This window comes from Pseudorca crassidens, chromosome 4 (assembly GCF_039906515.1).
Source record: "Pseudorca crassidens isolate mPseCra1 chromosome 4, mPseCra1.hap1, whole genome shotgun sequence".
Lineage (NCBI taxonomy): Eukaryota > Metazoa > Chordata > Mammalia > Artiodactyla > Delphinidae > Pseudorca > Pseudorca crassidens.
The window spans coordinates 49,260,430-49,288,028 of record NC_090299.1 but is presented as its reverse complement, the minus strand read 5'-3'; the positions used below and the strand labels follow the sequence as shown (position 1 = coordinate 49,288,028).

The following is a 27,599-nucleotide window of genomic DNA, read 5'->3' as shown; positions in this document are numbered from 1 at the left end:
TCCCCAGATAGAAGACAGAGATTGTCAGACTATATATATTTTTTAAATTCAGTGATATACTGTTAACCAACACACCTAAGACATAAGAATATAAAAACATTGAAAGTCAAAATATAGAGAAAGATATCCACCCCCCAAAAAAGCAAAGGACTTCAAGGAGGGAAAAAAAAGCACTAGAGATAAGGTGGGTCACCACATAGTAACAATGCTGTTTTAAATATGTATGCATCTAAGAATCTGGTTTCAAAACATGTGAAGCAAAATTGACACAACTGAAATGTAAAGTTGACAAATCCACCTCCCTAACCCAAAACTGCACCTTGGGTTTTAATCAACCAAAGTTCTAGCAAACATTTAAAGAACAAAACCAATAAACTCTACTCTTTCATGAATTATTCCAAAAAATAAGAAAGAAAGAATTCCTCAACTCATTTCACATGGTTAGAATAACCTTGATACTAAAACCTCTCTCAGCAGCTGAAACAAGAGAGACTAAGTATAGCATTTATTAACAAACCTGACCTAATTGATATATATGACATTGCACAATAATGAATGCTACAATTGAAAAATATACATTGTTTTCATTCAAACAAAAACATCATGAAAGCTGAGCACAAATTGGTCCATAAATAAAGTCGCCATAAATTTCAAAAAGCTGGAGAAATACAGACGGCAATCTCTGACCAATAATGTTAGAATTCAATAACTAAAGAACATTAGCTTTTTCTTTCAAAAATCTGAAAAGGAACATCAGAATAGCTTAAAAGCAAAGACGGCATAATAGGGACTTCCCTGGTGGTCCAGTGGTTAAGACTTCACACTTCCACTGCAAGGGGCATGTATTCAATCCCTGGTCCAGGAACTAAGATCCCGCGTGCTGTGTGGCAAAGCCAAAAAAATTTTTTTCTTAAATGCTAGGGCATGCTAACACACGTATATGAAATCTAAAAAAAAGAAAAAGAAATGGTTCTGATGAACCTAGGGGCAGGACAGGAATAAAGACGCAGACATAGAGAATGGACTTGAGGACACGGGGAGGGGGAAAGGTAAGCCGGGACGAAGTGAGAGAGTAGCACTGACATATATGCACTACCAAATGTAAAATAGATAGCTAGTGGGAAGCAGCTGCATAGCACAGGGAGATCAGCTCGGTGCTTTGTGACCACCTAGAGGGGTGGAATAGGGAGGGTGGGAGGGAGACGCAAGAGGGAGGGGACATGGGGATATATGTATACGTATAGCTGATTCACTTTGTTATACAGCAGAAAGTAACACAACATTGTAAAGCAATATACTCCAATAAAGATGTTAAAATAAATAAATAAAATGTAAACAAATGCTAGGGCTAAAATAATAAAAAATTAATTAATTAAAAAGTAAAGAAGGCATAATAGTGGTCAACAGAAAAAACTAAATCACAAACAATAGTAAAACATTGTGATATCTAGTTAATGCAAACAAGACTTATAGCTAAAAAATTATTAAAAGAGTTATAGCTAAAAGCCAAAAGAATATATAATGAAATTATAAAAAATAATCTGAAAAAGAGATAAAAAGAGGGGAAAGAGAATAAAGACAGATGAAACAAATAGATAACAAATAGCAAGATGGTAGATTTAAACCTAACCATATAAATAATATCACTGAAGATGAATGAATCTAAACAACCCAATTGAAAGGCAGAGATTATCAGATCGGTTAAAACACCAGACTCAGCTATATACTGCCTATAAGAAACCCACTTTAAATATAAAGACAAAAGAAGGTTAAAAGTGACAGGATTAAAAAGATATACCATGCTAACACTAATCAAAGAAAACTGGAGTAGCTATATTAATACCAGGGTAGATTTCAGAGCAAGAATATTACCAGGTATAAGGAAACCCATTTAATAATATTAAAAGGGGTCAATATATTCAGGGGATTTACAATCCTAAATGTTTATTCACCTAATAACGGAGATTAAGAATACATGAAGCAAATACTGATTGAACTGCAAAGACAGACAGATCCACATTTGTATTTGGATAGTTCAAGTAAAAAGACCAATAAGATTATAAAAAAATGGACAAAAGATGTGAATAGTTCCTTCACAGAATGAGAAACACATGGCTAGTAAACATTTAAAAACACATAGGAGATCATTAAAAAACAGGGAAATGCAAATGAAAACCACAATGAGATACTATTCTACAACCACGCAGTTGGCACAAATTTAAAAGTTGGGCAATATCAAGCATTAGAGAGATTGTTGCAAAGCAAGAATGTTTATACAATGCTGGTAGGAGAACAATACAGAAATACCTAGTAGAGTTGAAGAAGCACATATATCAAAACCCCATAATTCACATACCACCATATATCCTGTTTCTACAAATGCAGACCAGGAGACATATATAACCATGATTGCAAAGCAGCAACAAAAACCATCACTGGAAACAGCCCAAATTTCCTTTGTCAGGACAACAAATCAATGAATGAATGAATAAACTATGGAATAGTCATACAATGAAAGACTATACAGGGGTAAGAATGAATGAACCACATCTGTATCACCATGCATAAATTTCCCAAATATAATATTGAGAGGGAAGAAGCAAAAAATACACACAATGTATTTCCATTTATACAATGTCCAAAACATGTAAAGCTAAACAAGAAATTGTTCAGCTATATAGTCTCCCATGATAAAATCATAAAGAAAAGCAAGGAATGAATAAATGCAAAACTCATCTTAGTGGGTACCTCTGGGAAAAGGGGTAGGAGAAAGTACTGAAGAGGGGGTCCTAGAAATATGGTGAGTATGTGGATATCAGTTTTATTTTTGATTCTCTACACAGAAATTATAAATGTTTTTTGCTATTGTTTTTTGGGAAAAGTTTTCAATTAGCAATAATCGTGCCTCGGATAAACATCATTGGCTACGATACTGCCACTGCACAAAGCCTGCTATTGTTTTTTGAACAAACAAATCTTATAATACATTTCATTGTTCATAATAAGGGCCATTTACTGAGCCTTGGCTTTCTATCACTCCTATATCAAAAACTTACATCGGCCATCTCATTCTCCCCCCATGACAACCCTTAGAAGATGTACTACTATTACTAATAAGAACAAAAGTATAAAGATTGAGTAACTTTCCAGTATCATATAGCTAATAACTGTGACTATCAAAACATGATACCCCAGTCCTACCCTTACTGACATCAACAGTTTAAACTCCTTCATTACTTACAACTTAGGTGAGTCTTAGACAAAATGAAATCTTTCTTTGTGAATTAATGTTTCGTTCCACCTCTACACATTTCCCAAATAATAACTGCAATATCTACCTTCCTTTGAGATCTCACAGTCTAGTTGATAACAGACAAAGTCTTAGACTACATTAAGATAAGAGCTATATTAAAATCATGTAAAAGCACTACGGGAGAACCAAGAAGCAAGCACTCACGAGTTACTTCCGTCATTGGGAGGCAGGTAGACTTGCCCATGAGAAAACATTTTAAGGCAGGTGCTGAAAGATGAGTAGGAGTTATAACAGTGGCTCTGATAAGGGAAAAGCAAACGTGTAATTCGGTGGCAATGGTGGGGGTGAATTGCAGAAAGAAGGCACTAGAAGCCCAAAGACCAGTTAGCAGGTTGTTGCAATATTTTTGGCAAAAATGACAAATTCCTGTATTTTGCTTTTTTAGTAATTTGGAAGAAAATAAAATTGTCTCTGAAATTCTTACCATATGAGGACATAGAAAGGATTCCCACAAAAAAATGTAAACTATTGACATTACCTACAAATCAAAATATCAAAAACTTCCAAGGCTGCAAAGGATTATGGAAAGAGCACAGGCTCTAAAGCTGGCATAGAGGAGTTTCAGCTCCATCTCTACTTGTCTTCTCTGTATATGAAGTGAGAGGATAATATCCACTTTGTAGGGTTCTCATAAAGATCAACTGAGCCAAAGCCAAAGTGTCTACAGGGCATGTGGCAGATAGTATGTGTCCAGCAAGTCTTAGTTTTCTAGTCTTCTAGACTCAATGCAATAAATACTAACTAAAAATTTACACAAAAAGTGACCATTTGCTCTTTTTTCTTCTTTCTGTGGCCAGCTCTTGATACCAGAGTACGCATGTAGGAAGCACTGTAACTCACATTTGCAAACTTGCCTGTGATGAAGATTCAGTGTCTGGACCTGCATGATTGGGTCTGCGGGGTCCTCGGCTACCTGGTTTAGAATTCGTCATTACAAATGGTGTCATGTCGCTTTCACTTTTTCCATGACAATGCCGTGTGTGAGGACATAGATCTATACAGACCTCAGTCCTCTGCACAAAGGAAATCACGTCAAGCAAAAACGAAATAAGTGTCTGACGTGTGTGTGTGTGTATATATACTTTTCCTTCAAAACCCCAAAATGACATTACTTTACAACCTCTTCTCAAGAGCATTCTCTAACTCTTCACGATCACACTCTCCTCAGGGTACACACTGGACAAATAACACATGGTGTCGAGTCAACATTAAAAACATCTTTTGCCTCCTTTGCACTTTGAGCTCTGTCAAGGCAGGGTCCAGGTGTCACTCACTCATTTTTGTTTCTCCAGTAGCAAGAATGGCATATGGGAACAGCTTAGGAAAATGCTTTTTGTGTGGCATGCTTAACATAAAATAGGAATATTGATGTTTGCTATGTCATTGCTTCACAGAAATGTGGAAAAGCTGTCTCCGTGTTTGTAAGTGATTGCAAATTCTTTACTTGAAAGAGGAAATATAGGACTTCCCTGGTGGCACAGTGGTTAAGAATCCACCTGTCAGTGCAGGGGACATGGGTTCTAGCCCTAGTCCGGGAAGATCCCACATGCCGCAGAGCAACTAAGCCCGTGAGCCACAACTACTGGGCCTGTGCTCCAGAGCCTGCAAGCCACAACTACTGAGCCCACGTGCCACAACTACTGAAGTCCACGCTCATAGAGCCCGTGTTCCACAACAAGAGAAGCCACCACAATGAGAAGCTCACGCACGGCAATGAAGAGTAGCCCCCACTCGCCGCAACTACAGAACGCCTGCGCGCAGCAGCAAAGACCCGACGCAGCTGAAAATAAATTAATTTTTTTAAAAAGAGGAGACAGTTAAAAATTCAAGTAATTGCCATTCAAAAATTGTGACCTGATGTATTTTCAAATGAAAACATTTATATATTATTACAACTAACATTCATTAAGAATATTAGACGTAACTATTCTATGTGAAACTTTGAGGTTGTGGAGAGCAAAGATTCCCTGATCTAGAAACAGTGCCCTGTGCCTGAAGCTAATTCAGAAGGGATGAGGGCCCCAAAAGTGATAAGAAAAACCACCACACCAAGTAGAAACGCATTTCACTATCACAACACAGGAGGATGGAGGGTTCCAGAAGGATGTCTCCAAGAAAATAAAAACAAAAGAAACGGATGAAGTATGTGATACGTTTGAACATGTCAAGAAATAATTTACATTTCTGGCAGACAGTGACAGTGTCGGGGTGAATTAGTGAAAGAATCACAGAACAGGAAGCCAACAACAACAAAGTATTGACTCTCAGGCCAAAATAAAAACCGTACAAGAAAAGAAAGTCATAGGATGTTAGGCTCACTTGCACACAATATTTACATAAAACTGTGATGCAAAAACTAAATGATAATTTAAACAAAATTTGTTTAATTCCCAAATACTCACATTAGAAAATGGAGAAGAGAAAGTTTGCTTTGTGAGCAGATACTGTAAGCAGGCCTAAAAAAAAATCTAATCTGACATAATAGGAAGTCAATGTTATATTTTCAACTAGAACATCAAATAATAGCTGTATAGGCATGCTCTTTAGAAACATAAAGTAAATCCTAGTAAAAGTGAAAAGACTCAAAAGCATTGGCTTTGAGGAGAATAAATAAGAAGCAGAGAGGAGTGACATATTGTTGTTGGGTATTATAACTCTCACAGTACTATCTGAGTTTTTAAACTATGCACGTATGTTACTAAGATAAAACTAAAAGTTAAGTTAGAAAAATAAAGATAATAAAGACAAGGAAAATGGTAGACCTAGGTCTCAAACTAGTCAGCACCTGTTTGCAGGTAGGAGATGCCATGGAAGGAGGCATGTGGAAACACGCACGTGTGCTTTTGACTGTGCCAGTGACTGGGATGCTGCTGCTATTTAGTGACAGGGCCAATAAGAGGTCCTGCTAAGTACAGAACAGCCACACACACCAAGGAATGGCCAGAACAACTGCCAGTGGCACCTCCACTGGAAAACACTGCAGGAGATGGGAAAAAGAGTAAAGAAACATACAATGAGAAGGGGAAACGGACAGAAGAGAGGGAGCACAAAGCAAAAGGAAACTATCACATTAGAAGATATAAAATAATAAAATGGCAGAAAAAAGTTGAACCATATTGGTAATCATAAAAATTATAAATCCATTAAACAGTCCTGTTTCACCAAAGGTAAAGATTAAGATGAAAAAAATATTTACACGTAAGTACTGATAAAAATAAAGTAGATTTAGTAATATTAATATGATATAAAAATGAATACAAGGAAAAAGCATCAAATAAAACAAAGAATAATAAGCTCATATTAATAAAGCTTATAGCCCACCAAAACTATAGAGTAATCATGAACTTTTGTGCATCTAACAACAGAGTTTTGAAATATACAAGAAAAAATCTGCTACAAATGCTGGGATATATTGAAAACTTAAGACAGTGAGAAATTCTCTCAGAAATTGAAAAAGAAAGAAAGAATTTGGTTAATATAGTTTATAAGCTTATTCTCTTATGGACAGAAGTCTATGTATGACTTTACACATATAGGTAAATATGTATGTGTGTGTATATATACATATGAAACACACACATGAATGAGAGAAACAAAGATTGGTAATCAGCAATAGAAAATTATTTTCAAACACGCTTGAAGTATTCACAAATATTAGAACTCATGCAGGCTACATTCTCTGACAATTAAACAAAAAAGAAGAAAAGAAGGAAGGAAGGGAGGAAGGGAGGAAGATTTTTAACAACCAAAGAATAAGCCAATCTATCCACTTGGATTTTATTTAAAATTCTAACTAAATCTTGGAGTAAACAGAAAATAAAGCAGAATGGTTTTTGAGGAAAAATGTTATTAAAATTATCTTAAGAAACGGAAAAAACCTGAAAACAAACATCTTTAATGCAGCTAAATGCTTCTATAGAACAGACTTTTCCTCAACAGATGGGAGCTGAGGCTGAATAGAGAAAGTGATGGGCTGGGGGAGATATGCATTTGTGGTACTCAGATACTGCCCGGTACTCAGATACTGGGGAGGTCTCTGGAAGCCACACATGTGTCCACGAGAAAAAGAATCATCGAAATATCTGTCAAAATCGGATGTTGTGAAGCCAACCTAAGAACTTTCCTTTTCATTACCTTGCCTTCAACCAGGTCAACCAGGTTTAACTAGGTCAGAAGCTTTGATGAACAATCGGAAATCAGAGAAGCAGGGAAAAAATGAAGATGAACACACCCCCTCCTCCAATAGAGCTAAGAAAGGAACTTAACCTTAAATCCGATTTGGAGTTTTAACTATTTCATAGATTAATTATTCTAAACACCAAAATGAGACTATGTGTTGCAACTGAAGTGGCCATATGTATCAGCCGGGGTCCCAGCAGGAAACAGATGGCACTCAAACTGGGTAATTGAGGAGAGTTTTATACAGGGACATTTTACTATGGTGTGAGCAGGGTCTGAGGAAAGCAACAAGGATGGCGCAGAACCTCCGGGCCTGCAGCAGCAGGAAGTCAACAGCACCACAGAAGGTGCTGGGGCAGAAGGGGCTTCCAAAGCCTGCAGAGAGTAGTGGCTTGCTGAGGGCTGCCTGGCAGGAGAGGAGTTCTTTAGCAGAGCCAACCCACTGCAATCCAGTAGATGGGGGGACAGGAAGAATAAATACTTTGTCTTCTCCCTCCTCCTACCCAGACTCTACCATCTCCTGCTAATGCTTCCTGATGATCAAGTCCAAACTGAAGCCAAAGGACAATGCCATCCATATAGGTCTTCTCCCAGGGCCAAGAGCAGGGAAAGGTGGAGAGTGGATCCCAATGGACACATAGAAAATATCCAGTACAATAGATAAGCAACAAGGTCCTGCTGTAGAGCACAGGGAACTATATTCAATATCTTGTAGTAAACTGTAATGGAAAAGAATATGAAAAAGAAAGTATGTATATATATGTAGAACTGAATCACTTCACTGTACACCAGAAACTAACACAACACTGTAAATTAACTATACTTCAATTTAAAAAAGAATATATCCAGTACACAATAAGACTTAAGGCCACCAGACAAACAGAGCCTACCTGTGTTTTCTTCTAAAGAGAAGGGAAGAACTACCCCCACTAGGTAAATGTAAAGGTACAGTGGGGAAAATTAGGAAGTTACTTTTATGAGCGTGCCCTGAGTGTTGTACTCGTGGACTGTACAAATATAATGTATAACAGAACATGATTATAAGTTAATTACTGACTTAATAATTCAGGGAAGTGATAAATTCTTCTAGGAATAAATAGTGAGAGGAAATTTAATCCTGGTTCTGGGACTTGACTTTCTGGGCTCCAACCCTGTACTTGTGTTTTTTGTTTTCTGATAATCATAATGTCTTCAGCTACAAAGACTCCTGACTCCCTCTTCATTTACTGTAGTCCTGTTTAACACTTGTCCTTTTTGTCTTAACAACTTTTGCCTCTACTATTCTACTGCAATTATTCTTTTATCTTTCAGTTAAGTCTCTTTGCATTCAGGCATTTTTGCACAGAATTCCTCCATCTACTGAAAGACACTTTTCTCGCCTTTGAAAGAAAACCTCTCCTCTTCTTTTCATCCATCAGAGCATTGCATTCATCTAGGCTGGCTTCAGCCTCTGATTGTCACTATGCTAATCTGAGCCCCATTTGGGAGGACGGAATGGTATACTGGAAAAAGCATCATGATGATGATAATAGCTATTATGTATTAAGCCCTCAGCAGGGGGCAGGCACTTTGCTAAGCACTTTACATGTGTAGGGTAAAAAATTTTCCTTGACCCTCTAAGGGTCCCTGGCTGGGCCTGAAAATTAAACTGACAAAGACAGATTAACAAGAGAAAAGCATGCAAATTTATGTGATATAAGTTTTACATGACATGGGAGACTTCGCAAGGAAATGAAGACCAGACAAAATAGTTACACCTGAGTACTTTTATGCTGGGTTTGATGAAGAGTAGACAGTTGTGGAGGAATATGATAGGTCAAGGAGTATGTGCTAACTTGGGGGAAACTTAGCAAGGCCTGCTTATTCAGATTTTTCTCAATGTCCCTCTGTCTTCTGAGATAAGAATGCGCCTTTCCTCCAGGTATAGGGAGAACACCTCTCACATGAATGTTTTATGACCTGTTTCAGGGGCTGAGGATCAGAGAGACCTTCCTGTTTCTGCCACTTTCTCAAACTCCTTCAGTTTCCAAAGTGCCATGTTTTGGGAGAGCGAGAACTTGTCCTGAACCCCATCACATGCTTTCTGCCTTCTGATTCTACCGCTTTTAGCCATGAAGAATCTGAGGTTTCCTTGAGTTTAAGAAGATCACAGAGCTGGTAAGTAGTGAACCTAAAATTGTAAGCTGGTGTAACTGATCCAAGACTGTGCTCTGACTACGCTCAATGGTCTCTCAATTCATATTTTCTTTATGTTAATTTATCTCTACACCTCGCTACCTTTGTGACCTTAGAGAATTCACTCAACCTTTCTGTGCCTCAGTTTCCTTATCTGCAAAATGAGGATGATAATAAACCTGGGTCTTCCTCTTTGGCAGTGTTGTTGAGAAAATTTCTTGGATGTTTATGGGAGTTGAGGCATTTAAAACTGACTTGCTGGGAGGCAGTGTTTCATTGTTGTTGTTGATAAACAGTATTTGTACCTATGACTCCAGGCTACACTCTCTCCTAAGAAGAGATCTCAAAGTAAATAGTCCTTTTAGGAACCCACCTTGACTCCCTGCCCTCCTTGATGACTACAGGGCTGGTTCTCTTTTCTGGAGATGCATTTCAGCATCATCTAGCCTCTCAGTACCGTAAGAAGGACATTCATCCTGTTCCAGAACTTTGGGGCAGGGGGCAATGGCTCCTGGACAAAATGCACTATGAAAGCTCTTCCCCTAGAGGCAAACATTTTTTTCCACCAGGCTTTTTTCTGTTTCCCTTTTAAAAATAATAATAATAAAGTTCTCTTATTACATAACTATGGGACAAGGGATCAAACAGTGCTTAAAATGCAAAAAGTGCCCTACATTCCAACTGCTGTTGCCCAGAAGAAACACCCTTTGCAAGACTTAAATAAACCCTTTAACTCTTACCTGCCTCTGATGCATGAAAATTACAAAGAGCACCATGCCTTTATCGGTTATTTCCCAGCGACATCATGTGATAAGCAAAATACCCCAACTCCTGGAATTCTGGCCTAATTCTAGAAACAAATCAACCCAAGAATTTTATAAACACTCATTTGATTTTCATTATTTTCTTATCAAACACAAATTACAGATTTTCATTGCCCAACATAACTAAGCAAAATAATGGGCTCCCTAAATATATTCCGAGAATTAGGCCTAGTAAATCAATTATGTCAGTTAAATTCAAATGTCTTATTTTAATTAATTCCATTTTGATATATGCTATTAAATACCTATTTAAACCTGGCACTCATGAAAATAGGCTAATGGCATCCTTTTTTTTTAATTTTTATTGAAATATAGTTGATTTATGATGTTGTGTAAGTTTCAGGTATACAGCAAAATGATTCGGTTATACATATATATAAATATATATATATATTCTTTTTCTTTTTTAAATTTTATTGGAGTATAATTGTTTTACAATGGTGTGTTAGTTTCTGCTTTACAACAAAGTGAATCAGCTATACATATACATATATCCCCATATCCCTTTCTTCTTGCATCTCCCTCCCTCCCACCCTCCCTATCCCACCCCTCTAGGTGGTCACAAAGCACAGAGCTGATCTCCCTGTGCTATGCGGCTGCTTCCCACTAGCTATCTATTTTACATTTGGTAGTGTATATATGTCAATGCCACTCTCTCACTTCGTCCCAGCTTACCCTTCCCACTCCACATGTCCTCAAGTCCATTCTCTATGTCTGCGTCTTTATTCCTGTCCTGCCCTAGCTTCTTCAGAAGCTTTTTTTTTTTTAGATTCCATATATATATATTAGCATACGGTATTTGTTTTTCTCTTTCTGACTTACTTCACTCTGTATGACAGACTCTAGGTCCATCCTCCTCACTGCAAATAACTCAGTTTCACTTCTTTTTATGGTGGAGTAATATTCCATTCTATATATGTGCCACATCTTCTTTATCCATTCATCTGTCGATGGACACTTAGGTTGCTTCCACATCCTGGCGATTGTAAATAGTGCTGCAATGAACATTGTGGTACATGACTCTTTTTGAATTATGGTTTCCTCAGGATATATGCCCAATAGAGGGATGGCTGGATCATATGGTAGTTCTATATTTAGGTTTTTAAAGAACCTCCATACTATTCTCCATAGTGGCTGTATCAATCTACATTCCCACCAACAGTGCAAGAGGGTTACCTTTTCTCCACACCCTCTCCAGCATTTACTGTTTGTAGATTTTTTGATGTTGGCCATTCTGACCAGTGTGAGGTGATACCCCATTGTAGTTTTGATTTGCATTTATCTAATAATTAGTGATGTTGAGCATCCTTTCTTGTGTTCGTTGGCAATCTGTATATCTTCTATGGAGAAATGTCTATTTAGGTCTTCTGCCCATTTTTTGATTGGGCTGTTTGTTTTTTTGATATTGAGCTGCATGAGCTGCTTGTAAATTTTGGAGATTAATCCTTTGTCAGTTGATTCATTTGCAAATATTTTCTCCCAATCTGATGGTTGTCTTTTCGTCTTGTTTATAGTTTCCTTTGCTGCACAAAAGCTTTTAAGATTCATTGGGTCCCATTTGTTTACTTTTGTTTTTATTTCCATTTCTCTAGGACGTGGGTCAAAAAGGATCTTGCTGTGATTTATGTCACAGTGTTCTGCCTATGTTTACCTCTAAGAGTTTTATAGTGTCTGGTCTTACATTTAGGTCCTTAATCCATTTTGAGTTTATATTTGTGTATGGTGTTAGGGAGTGATCTAATTTCATTCTTTTACATGTAGCTGTCTAGTTTTCCCAGCACCACTTATTGAAGAGGCTGCCTTTTCTCCATTGTATATTCTTGCCTCCTTTATCAAAAATAAGGTCACCATATGTGTGTGGGTTTATCTCTGGGTTTTCTGTCCTGCTCCATTGACCTATACCTCTGTTTTTGTGCCAGTAACATACTGTCTTGATTACTGTAGCTTTGTAGTATAGTCTGAAGTCAGGGAGCCTGATTCCTCCAGCTCCATTTTTCTTTCTCAAGATTGCTTTGGCTATTTGGGGTCTTTTGTGCTTCCATACAAATTATGAAATTTTTTGTTCTAGTTCTGTGAAAAACGCCATTGGTAGTTTGATCAGGATTGCAATGAATCTGTAGATTGCTTTGGGTAGTATAATCATTTTCACAATGTTGATTCTTCCAATTGAAGAACATGGTATATCTCTCCATCTGTTTGTATCATCTTTAATTTCTTTCACCAGTGTCATAGTTTTCTGCATACACGACTTTTGTCTCCTTAGGTAGGTTTATTCCTTGGTATTTTATTCTTTTTGTTGCAATGGTAAATGGGATTGTTTCCTTAATTTCTGTTTCAGATTTTTCATCATTAGTGTATAGGAATGCAAGAGATTTCTGTGCATTAATTTTGTATCTCACTACTTTACCAAATTCACTGATTAGCTTGAGTACTTTTCTGGTAGCATCTTTAGGATATCCTATGTATAGTATCACATCATCTACAAACAATGACAGCTTGACTTCTTCTTTTCCAATTTGGATTCCTTTTATTTCTTGTTCTTTGATTGCTATGGCTAAAACTTCCAAAACTATGTTGAATAATAGTGGTGAGAGTGACAACCTTGTCTTGTTCCTGATCTTAGAGGAAATGGTTTCTGTTTTTCACCATTGAGAACAATGTAGGCTGTGGGTTTGTCATATATGGCCTTTATTATGTTGAGGTAAATTCCCTCTATGCCTACTTTCTGGAGGGTTTTTATTATAAATGGGTGTTGAATTTTGTTGAAAGCTTTTTCTGCATCTATTGAGATGATCATATGGTTTTTCTCCTTCAATATGTTAAAATGGTGTATCACATTGATTGATTTGCGGATATTGAAGAATCCTCGCATTCCTGTTCCACATGTAGATGTATTTCTGATGTATTTGTGGGGAGGAAGGTGATCTCCACGTCTCTTACTCCTCCACCATTTTGAAGGTCTCTCTTGGCATCCTTTTGTAACGAGTAAAAATATCACAAACTTCAGAGTCAGCTGGATCTTTTTTTGACCATATCAGCAAGTATTTATGCATCATACAATGCTTCAGATAATGAGGCACGACTCTGGGCTTTCTTTCTTAGTTCCCATTTCCCAGGAGAAGAGAGAAGAGCTGGGGATAGGTAGACTTAGAGAGCTAGACCTGAAGAGAGGTGGGTCATATCCAGATATTAGCACCTATAGAATGTCAAACCCACAAGTTAATGGGCAAGAATTCCTTACAATCTGCCTAAGCAGGAATGTGGGTTTATTTTTTTGTCTCTAATTAAAAAAAAATTCTAGAACTCCTACATACTAGTTCACTCTAGACAACTGAACTTCTTTGAATCTCTGTCCTTATTTTTTTTTTTTTTTTTTTGCTGAAAAACTACTGAAGGATTCATTTATTTTATTTACGTAAGAAATACTTTTATAAGGCTTAGTATGTGCCTGGCACTATTTTAATCATTCTACAAATATTAATTCATTTGATCCTAATAACAACCCCATGAAGCAAATAATACTATCATCTCTCTTTTACAGATGGAGAAATTGAAGCACAGAGAAATTAAGTACTCTGCCCAGGGTCACATAGCTCGAGATCTACAGAGCCAGATATCAAACCCAGGAGGCTGACTGCAGAGCTGGTCCTTTTAACCACGATACAAGCTGCAACTGCTCTGGGAGGCTGAGGAAATGGAACTCAGAAGGAAGGAGGAAATGCAAGAACCAGTGGTAAGAAACTGGTAAATGTCTCAGTTAATCCAAACTTGTGTTGGCTGTTTACAACCTATAATAATAGTGATAAATCTGGGGTGAGTTAAAAACATGATGAAATTAAAACCATGTATTGATACAACAATAACATGTAACATGAGAGGAGGAGTAGAGTTAGTGTTCTGTTCTATCTTGTTAAGGAGGGGCTTAATTTAACAGTTATGCAAGTTAACATAAAGCAAAAGGAGATAAAACGTAAATACTAATCTTGTAGAGGAAAATAAAGGGAGAATAAAGAGAACATAATCCAATGGAAAGAACGAAATGAGAGAAAAAGAAACAAAACTCCCCAAATCCCAATCCAACAGATTTTTTCAAAAATTTTAGCAAGCTGATCCTACAATTTATATGAAAGAATAAAGGGTTTTAAATAGCTAGGACAGTTACTATAAAGCTAGATTACTCAAAAATGTGTTACTGGCACAGGGATATACAAATAATCTATTGAAAAGAATACCTGTCTGATAGCTTAGAACATGATAGAAGTTAAAATCCATGACTTTGTTCTAAAACATCAGCATAAAAAAATATCAAAACTGTAATGTTTGGTGAATCAAGCAAATTGCAAAAAGATAATATACAAGATGATGTTACCTATGTAAAAAGTTAAGATACCATGGACATACAGGTAATAAAAAACCCAAAAACATACAGAGGAACAACACATAGTAACTAAAGCATAATGGTTACCTCTGAGCAGAGTTGAGAGAATAGAGCATGAGGCTTTAGTTGTATCTGTTGCATTTTTTTTCCATACCAAAAAAAAAAAACAAAAACCTGAAGCTCTTATGGCAAAAAATTTAACATCTACTTAATCTCAGTTGAGAAAATAGCTGTTACATTTTCTGAACTTTTCTGTATGTCTGAAATATTTTGTACTTAAAATATTTTTTAAATCTAAAAACACAGAGAAAGAAAATAAAAGGGAAGAGACAGAGAGGAAAAAGAAAGAGGAAGAAGGAAAAGAAACTAATATAAAACCTCAGTGTTGTGAGAATTTTATTAATACCTTCATTCAGTGGTATTTGGGTGCCATCACAGTCCTCAGGGATACCATCCCCTTTCCCAACTTAGGCCAGGGGTCCCTGGACAGCTCAACTGGCAGTCCTCCTAAAGAGCCCCAAAGCCTTTCTAACCCCCAAATATTTGGCTGTTTAGCGGGGATGCAGAAAAACACGTTGCTCTTAGGTGAAGGACTCAGTGGAAATGTTGACCAACTTTCTCTGTTCCCTAACCAGATTTAGAGATGACACTGGGTCACTGACCTTTTCATAACCTCCACTGGTCCAGGTCTTCCCTTTTCATTGCCAGACCCCCAGGCTGTTCTCTAGTTAATTTATGCCTCCTGAAGGGGGTCAAGCTTATTATTGCCTGCATATATGATCCTTCCTTCTATTGGAGGGATAATGGTCCCGCCTGACTTAGGCCACGTGGGGAAATGATGGGGCATAGAGTTGCCTTCCAAGGCCCCTCACAGCAGCTCTTCCACCTCTGGCCCCAACTGACCCTGATGCCACTAGGGTCCATCTCTACCCACTACAGACCACACTCTGGTTAGCATAGATCTCCAAGGAGAGCCCTGTACTGGAGGTCGAGACATTTGCTGGAGACTTAGGAGAAGCCTTGGGGCTTCCCACCCCCATGAACCCCCCCAACTACCTCCCAGGCACTGTTCTTTTCCTTTTTCTTCTAACCATTCCCTACCATTTCAGACTTGCTTTCCTCTCCTCTAACTCCCCTCTGTAAACCCTGACCCAGCCCCCTTTTTATTAAGCTATCTCTTCTATAGACACTTACCCTGAAGATGCCTCACCTGGGAATTTCTACAATCCATGGTGCAAAGCTCCCAGCAGCCTGATGATATGATGGGCAGGGAGATCAGTCAGCAGGCTTCCAGCCTAGAAGGGCACTTTGCCAGGTAAGGGGCATCTCTCCCAAAAGGAAGACCTTGTTAATCCTTGGCCCTGGATAACTCATTGGTTCTGTCTAACATAAACCTCTTTGAGATGAAATATAAAACAAAAGAAGAGCTACTGCTACCAGACTCTGGTGGAGTCCACCTTATGCAGAGGTGGTCAGTCCAGAGCCTGACACATAACTTCATTAGGGTATACACAGGATTTTTTTTTCCCAAATAGATACACATTTTACTGTATGATTTTGACTAAAGTATTTTCACAGCTGATACAGTTTTGGGGGTGTGGATTCCTATGCTGAAGACATGTATTTTTAAATTTACTACACCGATTTAATAATTTGATCATTTATCTCTAAGTCCATTAGTATAATCATCAGGTTCACAGGATTTCTCTCCTGCAGTTATTAACTCATGACAAAACCCATGATCTGACTGTAAACACACGTTCTAAAAAGGCTTCAACATGTTGACCTTGAAGTCCTTACCCCACTAGCACACAAACAGGGGTTCTCTCCCACATGGATTCTCATTCAACAAATATTTACTAGGTGGCTACTCCTGCCAGGCACTGTGCTAGGAGCTGGGGACACAATGGCGAGCAAAGCACACACAGCTGCCCTCTCTTGGAGCTGCCATAATCGTGGTAGAAACAGGCTCTCCGGGGAAGGGGGAGATATGCACACACCTACACCTGCATGGTTTTCTCCCATGTGGAGTCAGATGGATGTGAAGGCCTGACTCGCTTCTCACACGCATAGGGTCTCTACCACGCATGGACTCTGATGTGCATGAAGGTTTGTGCTGTAACGGAAGCCCCAACCACAGACACTGAAAGCAACGGTTTCTCCCCTGCATAGACGCTCTGCAGAGAAGCTCTGTGTTCTAAAGAAACCCTTTACCACACTTGCACATTTGTAACATTGCTCTCCTGTGGGGACTTATGGAACTCAAGGTTAGTGCTCTTTCCAAAGCCCTTACTACACTTAGCACATATAAATGGGTTTTCTCCTGTATTAATTCTTAGATAAACTCGAAGATCTAAGCTCTAACTGAAGAAACCCTTATCACACACCCATCACGTTTGCAGTTTCATTCTCTGGAGAACGTGAAGATTCACTGTGATCAAAATCCTTCCCACACTCCTCACACCTACAGGTTTCTCTCCTGTGTGGACTTTCTGACGAGCATGGAAGCTTGTACTTTAAGGGTTTCACATTGAAATGGTTTCTCTTGTGTGGACCCTCTGATGCTCTTGGAGGTCTACGTTCTGTCTGTAGCTCTCACAACACTCCTCACATTTGTACGGTTTTGCTCCAGTGTGGACTCTCCAGTGGATGCGAAGGTTGGGGCTCTGATGGAAGCCCTTGCCACACTCCTCGCACTTAAAAGGTTTCTCTCCTGTGTGGACCCTCTGATGCACGCAAAGATTCGTGTTATAACTGAAGCCTTTGCCGCATGTATCGCACACAAAAGGTTTCTTTGTCGTGTGGACTCTCTGGTGGATGTGAAGGTCTGTGCTCTGACGGAAGCTCTTGCCACACTCGGCACAGTCATAAAGTTTCTTTCCCACTAAGACCAGGTTGCCATAGATCTCCAGCATCACCTCTTTGTACAGGGCCCTTTGTGCAGGGTCCAGCTGCCCCCACTCCTCCTTGGTGAAGTCCACGGCCACATCCTTGAACGTAACAGGTTCCTGGGAACTGGTCATCTCTTCTTCCTCAGCAAGGTCAAGGAGTTAAGGGGGCAAAGCCGAGCCTTGCTGAGGAACGTCCACAGCCCCAGCAGCTCCAGAACCACTTCCTCCTCCAGACCCCGGTCTTGGCTAGTAGTTTTGGCAGGAAGCCTCAGGTCACAGGTGTATCCTCTCAAGATGGGGTCCAGCTGCCTGAGGAGTTGCGGTCTTCTTTCCTACCAGCATGGCTTGTTCCTGGCTCAAGCCGGGTCTCGGGTCTCTGGTCTCCCGGCCCGGGGCCAAGCCCGCTGGGGCTGTACTCTGTCCTTATTTTTTAAAAGGGAAAGATTATATAGGAAACGTGTTAAATGTCTGGCATGGTGGCAAGCAGTATTTGTTTTAAAAAGGCACATTATTATTGCTATTGCTGTTATTCCCGTCATTCCCATGATAGCAAGCTCTTTCTATGTGATTTTTATGTTTTCAAATATCTCATTAAACTTGCAAACGTATATTTAGATCCATGCAATATTTCCAAGTGCATTTAATGACAGGCTGTGTCATAAGGGAACTCTGCTGTGGTTTTTGTCTTTTAGAAAACTGCGGTTCAGAATCAATGTATCATAGAAATTAAAAGCCCAACTTGAGGTAAAATTGAGTCATAGTCCGTTGCCTTAGGCGAGCAGAACCATCCATCCCCCACAGACAGGTCAACACTTGGTACTGACGGGTCTTACTGAATCTTTACGTAATCTAAGTTTTGTTATACTGGAAATGGTTAATTAAAAGAGGTAGGGGAGTCTGAAATGTCACAGCAAGTTCCTCTTGGCCCACTGCCACGTTTCATGAATTCCTGTGCTGAACCCATTTGGATTAAGCAGTGACCCAATCCAAATAAATTGCTTCTGTGCCTCTTATCTCCTATTACCTATTTATGTCCCAATACATCTGCATTGCGTGGCTCAGTAAGATCCATTAAGTCCCTGGGCAGTGTTTACGGCTAATTTTTTTTTTTCTTTAAGGCTCAGATTTATCACAATAAAGTGACAATACTGTGCAGACAGTGAGTCAAACCCTTTTTAAAAGAAAGGAAAGAAAAGAAGTATAAGATATGCAATTTCAGTCTGTGAATTCCCAGAGCAACTCTGTGGGTGAGAGACAATCGTTGCTTGTAGGTTTTAGGTAAAGATATAATTTACCTTTATTTGCAGACACAAAATTCTGAGAAAACGTTACTTGCATCAATTCCTCTGGCTTTAAAAATAGTTATGAAATTGAAATAGTTACCTGGAGGAAGACATTTCATTCAATGTCACAGGTCAGGCACACTGACTAACACCCCAGATACTACTGATGTACTTTCAAAATTTAAAATAATGTTTATACCATTTATTTATTCATTCATATATAGAGCACCCATCCTGGAGTATCTGGGACACTGAACAAGGTTTACATAAATCTGACTGCTTTTTCCTCTGGGCCATTTGGCTCAGTCTGGTAGACCATAAATATTCAATAATACTTTACAATGACAAAGCATCTTTTAGGCAAACATCTCTAAGCACATTATTCACCAATATTACAATCTCCTTTTTAACCTACCGGTAAAGTCACAGAAACTAATTGACTTTCTTCAAGGTCCCATCACAAATTGTTTATTTAATAGAGTCCAGGTGTCCTGAGTCTAGCTATAACTAAAGGGAGAAAAACACAAACACATTTTTTTTAGGTGCTTAAGCTGATGACCTACACTAAATATTTCTAAATTGAATCTATTAGGCAAAACGTCCTCCTTAAAGATGTTAAATGTTGTGACGCATCCAACTGAATTTTACAACTTTTCTTCCAATTTGCTCAAGGCCAGTTACCATTTTCAGAGCCCCAAGAATGACCTATTTTAATTGAATCCTGTTACAAACACTTCAACTTTCACTCTTTAATCAAATCAGTTTTCTAAATAGAAATTAAAGTTGAAGCAGAAAAATAAAACTTTTCATGGAAAGATCCAGGTGAAGTAATAACATAACTGTACCAAAATATTCAAGCAAAGTCAAAGCTTGGAATTACTGTGAGATTTGGGCAAGTCTAAAAGAGTTCAGGTTACCCAAGCAAAAGGAAATATTTTAAATTCTTTATTTTACCTCTTCTACCAAATGTTACAGTAATGCAGGTTAAATATAAAATATTAATAAAATACCCCCAAAATGGGAAGACTGTTTAAATCACTCAAAACTGTGACTGCCATAATAGCACGTTTTGAAAACCCGCAACTCCAAGGAGTGTAATTGACTGAGGGCCCCAGCTACTGAGCCCTGAAATCCATCACGTGTGCTGGAGTTGGCACTGAGGCCCACTTCCCAGGGTTGGTCCCTGCCAATGATGAGCATGGCAAGGTTATAACAATCCTGGACCTGGAAGATGTGGGACTCTTCTGACAGGAGACTTTGCATCAAGGACTCCCCAAAGACCTGGTGAAATTTCTTTGAACTTCACTTACGTCTAAATGCTTCACTCAAACTTCTTTCTTCCTTCCCTTACTCCTTCACTCATCAGACCTGCATCCCAGCCTCTCCTGGCTCCCACTCCAGTTTCTCTCATGGGTGTTTCCCCTAATAAATTTCTTGCATGTTCGATACCATCCTGGCATCTGCTTCTTGGAGGACCCAGACTAACGCATCATCTGATGGTGATGGTGATGGTGATGAATGATGATAAGGACTAACAATGATGATAAGGACTAACATTTAATGAGTTCTTTAAAAAATGTCAGGCCCTGGGCTTCCCTGGTGGCGCAGTGGTTGAGAGTCCGCCTGCCGATGCAGGGGACACGGGTTCGTGCCCCGGTCCGGGAAGATCCCACATGCCGCGGAGCGGCTGGGCCCGTGAGCCAAGGTCACTGAGCCTGCGTGTCCGGAGCCTGTGCTCCGCAACAGGAGAGGCCACAACAGCTAGAGGCCCACGTACCGCAAAAAAAAAAAAAAAAGAAAAAAAAAAAGTCAGGCCCTGTGTTAAGAGATTGCCTGAATTATTTCATGTACTCTTCCCGATAACCTCCAAAAGGTAGATATTACTCACCTGAGGGAAGTAAGTCTTAAAAGGTTAAGTAACAAAAACAAGACTACATTGCTTGTGAAAGTCTAATTTGAATGCTTGTTTTTCCTAAGCCAGTGAAGTGTAGAAGCACTGGTGCCAGTAACTAGCACATTATATCACTTCTCTGTATTACTATTTTGCAGTACAATCTTCTAGTCCTTTTTCTGGATAGTTATTACACAGTTATAATTATACTCAAAATAATAAATGTAATAAGTTAAACTTTTTTTGTAAGAAATTGTATTTTTACTTGAACTTTCTGATTCCTCTAAAATTTTCAGTTAGTCTGCTTCACTTTGGTTACACAGACCTGATCCAATCATTCAAATACTGTTAGTTAACATATTCAAATATTTTCCATATTTGTACCACATATATGTAGCGCCACTATATCAACTCTGTGTAGTGGGGAATTTTTCCCAAGCCATTAAAACAAACAAAGGCCAAGCAAATGAGCCAAGGCCAAGTAGCTTAGACAATAAGAACTATAAAAACATCCAAAATAACAATACTCAGTCTCCAATTTTAGAATTTATTAACAGTATTAAATAGACCACTTTAAATAACAAACTAATAGGCTTTTTCTAAACAAAACAATTGGTACAATAAAATGCACTTACAAGGATTTATATCCCATAAGCGTCTTTCTAAGAAAAGACTGCAGCTTGGAACTTGCAGCAGCTTGCTAATTCCAGAACAGAAATTTCCGATAGCAGCAAGTGTCATTTAGAATAATTTGAGCTTCCTTTGACTCATAAACAAATTGACTTTCCTCAAGGTCCCCCAGGAAACACTGGGTCAGTCTTCAGTCTTGGCAGATTTCAGCTGATACTGCAAAACAACTCCCTGAATACAGAGTATTCTAGAGTTTTCATGTGAAAGAATGATTGTAGTTGCTACAAATAGTTTCTACTATATGCCAGTTGGCAGTATAAAGGGGTGTTCCATCAGCAACCTTCCAAAAGAGTCTTCTTAAATAAACATGCATTCTAATAAGAAAAGCATACTTGCCTTGCAAATGGAACTTTAAGGCAAGTTATCAAGATTTCGCCCCCCAACTAGGTTGTCCTCCCAAAGACCCTCCTCCATGAAAGGAAAGCTACTACTCCCCTTCACTTCTCATCCCATCATTAAAGTTTCACTTCTACTGGAATTTGGATGGGGTCTGGGCTATAAGTGCAATGCAATGTCTATGATAACTTCCTCAGTTTTGTAGAAGTTGGAAAGACCCACTTTCTAACTTTCTCCAACCCAGCACAAACCTTTAGCTCTGACTCTTAAATGGGCAGAGCTAAAGAAACTGAATCCCTGAATGCTTTCTTTTTTTAAAAAATATTTTTACTTATTTATTTATTTGTGGCTGCATTGGGTCTTCGTTGCTGCGCACGGGCTTTCTCTAGTTGAGGCTAGCAGGGGTTTCTCTTGTGGAGCACAGGCTCTAGGCATGCAGGCTTCAGCAGTTGTGGCACGCGGGCTCAGTGGTTGTGGCTCGTGGGCTCTAGACCGCAGGCTCAGTAGTTGTGGCACATGGGCTTAGTTGCTCCAAGGCATGTGGGATCTTCCCGGACCAGGGCTTGAACCCGTGTCCCCTGCATTGACAGGCGGATTCTTAACCACTGTGCCACCAGGGAAGTCCCCTCAATGTTTTCTTAGCCTCTTAAAATCTACCACCTCTGCAACTCCTTCCCATAATATTATAACTCAGAATGTTAACCCCCCATTCCTTGAAACAATGTACTGTCTTCACCACTGGGCTGGTTCCCTTTTGTTGCTGTGTTTCTTGTGGGTTTTATCACATTGTGTTCCCCCTCAGTCACTAATGAGTTTCATGACATTGATCATGTAATCCATCATCCAGCCTCTATAAAATAAAGGATGCACACCTATGTTTTAAAAACCATGTTCCCTGGAGAGGAGTCAGCAGTTGACAGGAGGGGAAGAAGCAGTAAAGAAGGGAACACTGGGTGGATAGGCACATGTTCTCCCACTCTTCTCTTCGACCAGAGATGCTCCATCTGTATCTGCTTTATTAAAGTCCTGAGCTAGAGTTTCCTTGAAAACCGAGTTCTGCTGCATTAAAAAAATGTTTTAACACCACTGGACTGGAAGTTTCCTCAAGTTCTCTCTAGTCATCCTCATATTCTGGAAGAATGTCACATTCTTATGGGCTCTTCTGAGTCTTTTAAATTCTTCTACAGCACATAATCCAGACTTTGCAATCTGCTCCTTTTCTGTTTCCCTCTATAACCCTATTTCAAGAATTCTCTTCCTTTATGATTTGAACTATCAGCTACACACTGATAACTAAGAGCAAATCGAATCTGAAATGGAAGTATGAATCTCCAGTGACTTCCCAGGCATTTCCCTTTAAATACACTAAGGGACTCTCAAATCCAAATTGAACCTATTATATATCTTCCAGACAAATTCCAAACCTGCTCCTTCTCCAGTGTATTTTATTTCTATTCACAGCATCATCAGCCAGAAAGTTACCTAAACTGTTATCACAAGAGTCACTTTAGTCTTCCTCCTACTTCCTTCATGCCCTACATTGTACTTATGAACGTATGCTTTTGGTTGTCCCTCAGTGATGTCTCTTTCTGCTTTTTCTCCATTCTGTCCCCTCCATCCAAATTCAGGACTTCATCATCATCTACCTCATCTATTGCAATAGCCTAACAACTGTTCCTTTGATTCCACGCCTCCTTCCTTCAGTTCATCCTCCACACTGCAGTCAAAACTCTTCTAATATACAGACTTGATCATAATACTCCCTGTGCTTAAGAATATTTTGTAGGTCCCAAGAACCTAGAGCACATGATCCTAACATCAACTCCTTAGCCTGGTACTTTATGTGCATCAAGACATGGACCTATCTACCTCTCTGGCTTCAGGTCCTACCATTCACCCTGTTATCAGAAAACAGAGCCTGTGGCAGAATTTCTCAAGGCATGAGCCATGAACAACATTATCACACAGAGAACTCACTAAAAACTGTAAATTCCTGGGCCCCATCTGTAAATACCACTATTATATAACCTGGTACTAGGCCCCCAAAGCTACACTGTAACAAGAACTCCAGGTGATTCTAATACATTCTAAAGTATTAGAATTCTAAACCCCTTACCTACTTTGCTAAATGTGACTATATTATTCCCCAAATATAACATAAGCATTCATACTTCTGATCCTTGATTCAAAATGTTTTCTCTGCTAATATGCCCTTCCTTATGTCTTTCCCTGAAAAACAAAACAAAACAAACTTTCCCTTAAAAGCTCAATTTAGATGGCATACCATCTTCCCCAGTTTTATTCTTGAATCCCCACTCTTCCCACCTATGCTCCAACATCATTTTGTTTCTTCTATTGCTAGAGTTGTCACATGATATCATAGTCATTTATATGATGCTCGATCTCACTAGAATGTTGGATTCAAATGATCATTCTATTTACCTTTTACACCTCCAGACTCTAGTACCCACAGTAAACAAATATCTAATTGGGAAGAACTACATAGTAATAATTCAAATAAATATCTATTCAATTTAACTTTAATTACTAATTCATGCCAGGGGACCCAGGTCTCCAGGTACAACATGGAGACAGAACTTTTCTGAATGTTCTTGCATAATTTCTCTCCAATTATTTCTTGGAGAAAAGAAATCTCTAACAAGAGAAAAGTCATCATCTAACAACAAGCCAACTGTATCATAGGTTTAGTATAGTTGTACCTGGTCTTTCTCTGAGCCACAGAGAGTGTATTGAGATGACCCTGGAGGATGTTTGGCCCAGCTATATAGTTTCTATGCTGAGAACTCTTCCATTTTCCCTTCATCAAATCAATTGGGCAACAAGAAAGTATTATGTGCCTACGTTTGCCAAGTTCTTGGCACTACAAAGAACCAGAGGATACACTAGAGCCCTTACCATCTCCATCCCCATGTCTTGTTCTTCACACAAGCACAATAAGCAATGGCCAAAGCCACTTTGTAATATTTCACCTTTCGAAAGAGCCTTAGTCTCTTAGCCTTAGTACACTCTGGTGCAGAGTGGCTGTCATGCATCCTTAACCTGCGCCTGCCACCTAGACCTGGATGATAATTTATAAGATATATGAAGGAATGGACCATCAAGAGAAAATGTTGCTCTTTCAAAGATCCCCAAGTATGCATCTGTATGAAGGACTACAATGACTCCAAAGGAAGATTATTGTCTTTAAATAATGCACTCTTTTCCCCAAGTCTCAAAGCCTGTATTTAAATGATTATTCACGGGAGCTGTGGGAGACTTTAAGCCTTAGCTAGGCAATTCCCAACATAAAAATGGATAATGTTTCAAAAATCTTGTTTATGAGTCACCTGCCCAGAAACTCACCACTGCCTCTTACATTATGTTCCAAATTCCCAGGCCAACTCCCCAAACCTATTTATCTCATTGTACACCTGAAAGTCATTCAGTGACACCAATCCCTATTTACAACATTGTTCCTTTGAGAACATGTCCTCTAAATTCCCAGTCAAGTAACATGTAGATGCATTTCTCCCTGTATGCAGGGATGCACTGGGAAAAAGGAAAGGATGAAAATGAGAAGGAGGTGAGATTATATATTTCCAGAAATCAGAATCCTGTTAATCTTACACAAACATTCAAGAAATGCCCTTCTCCACATGGTTATTGCTCACTAGGGTCAAAGAATTATAGCCTCCACTTTCAAGAGAGAGATTTTCAGAATTTGAAGTAACTCCCACCCACTCCTTGCTACCTAGTTGAAACATAAACATGGTTTTAAGAGAATTTGACATTGAATCTGGAACTGTCCAACCTCTTGCCTATATTTTCAATTTTTCCCCTACCTCCGTTAAGTACATGCTGTGGTCAGTATACATTTTAAACTAGTGCATCCTAGGAAATACTCTCCTATTTTGAATCAATTTTAAACCAAATATATTTACTGTTACAAAATATAAAATAGGCTCTTTTAGATTAAAAAAGAAGAATATCTAGCTTGTTTTTTTCTTTCTATTATCAAAACATAAAGGATTTTTAAAATCTCATTTATTTTGTCAATTGGTTCTGCTTGGCACTCTTCAGCTTGGTCCATTCTCAATTATCCATGGTAGGGAAGGGGGATCAGTGGCCTGGATAATATAAAACAGCAGACAATTTTAAAAGCCCTTTTTTTGGCCCGGGCATAGCTTACAATCAAACTCTGCTTATCCACACTAATGAAAGGAAGAGCAGGCACCTTGAGAAAGATCCAAAGCCAATACAGAACTGCTCAGCTGGTTTAGGGCACCTCAAGGCAGAGGCCCACATAGCAGAATCGAAGGAAAATAACAGGGGCCCAGCTGCTCCCTTGCCATCTGAAATACAAACACTTAGCTATAATATCCATCTTTTTTAAAACTTTTTTTTTTTTTTTTTTGCAATATGCGGGCCTTTCACTGCTGTGGCCTCTCCAGTTGCAGAGCACAGTCATCCAGACGCACAGGCTCAGCGGCCATGGCTCACGGGCCCAGCCACTCCGCGGCATGCGGGATCCTCCCGGACCGGGGCACGAACCCGTGTCCCCTGCATCGGCAGGCGGACTCTCAAACACTGCGCCACCAGGGAAGCCCTATAATATCCATCTTAATACCATATCAATACCTCTCATGATATTAGTCATCCTTAAAAGCATGGAGCTATGTCCAAATGCCCCCAGGTAAAAGACATATTATCCATGTTGTTCCAAATAGTTAATAAGAGAATAGATTGTTCATAGGTATTAAAAACTTCTTTGGGGGGTTTCCTTTGCCACACCCCACTTCCAGCCCCTTACTATCTCTACCGTGCTTACATAACACACTTAGAAGAGTAGCATAAAGGATGATGATGAAAGAGGCAGTATGCTGCAGTAGGAAGAGATCCAGCCTGAAAGTTAGGAAGCCTGGATCGGTGTCCTCTGTTGGTCTCTGCTCATGCCAGCAGTCAGGTATGCACTCAAGCAGAGGGAACAATGCGTGCAACAGTACATGAAGGTCATGGCACATTTAAAGAATTACTTGTGCTTCATTTTGGTCAAAGAATAAGATACAAATGAAGAAGAAACAAGGGATAAAACTGGGGAAGTAGTCAGAGGTAAAATTACAAAAGGTTTTTTTATGCCATGCAGGATGTTCAGAAATAATTCTGTAGAAGGTAAGAGGATAATAAAAAACTTTAAATAATTGTTAAAATTTATTGAACACAGTGTGCCCAGTACAAATGTTCTAAGCATTCGATGTTCATAAACACATTTAATATTTACAACAACCCTGAGATAGACACCCTTACTATTCCCATTTTACAAATGATGAAAAAAGGTATGCAAAGCTTAGCTATCTCCCAAGGTCACACAACTGGTAAGCAGTGGAGTCGGGGTTCAAACCTAGTCTGTTTGATTTCAGAGCTCATGCTATCTCTCAAGAAATGGAATGGTGTGGTCGGAATTTTAAAAGACCATGCTGGAGCAGTGTGCCAAAGAGATTGGAGGAGAGGGGAGGGGAGGGAAGGAGAATTTAAGAGGCGGTGAGTTCTGGAACTAAAAGAAAGGAAATAGTAATGGGGAAGAGGGGTGTAACCAAGAGGTATAGAGGAGACAGAACAAAAAATAATTGATTAAATAAAGG

At 39.0% G+C, this 27,599-nt stretch overlaps 2 pseudogenes; both read right to left on the bottom strand.

Annotated features, from left to right (window-relative positions):
• LOC137222994 (cytosolic beta-glucosidase-like) overlaps positions 1-27,599 on the bottom strand; it is a 150,571-nt pseudogene that overhangs the window by 104,247 nt on the left and 18,725 nt on the right.
• Positions 2,834-2,950, bottom strand: LOC137224173 (U4 spliceosomal RNA; annotated as a pseudogene).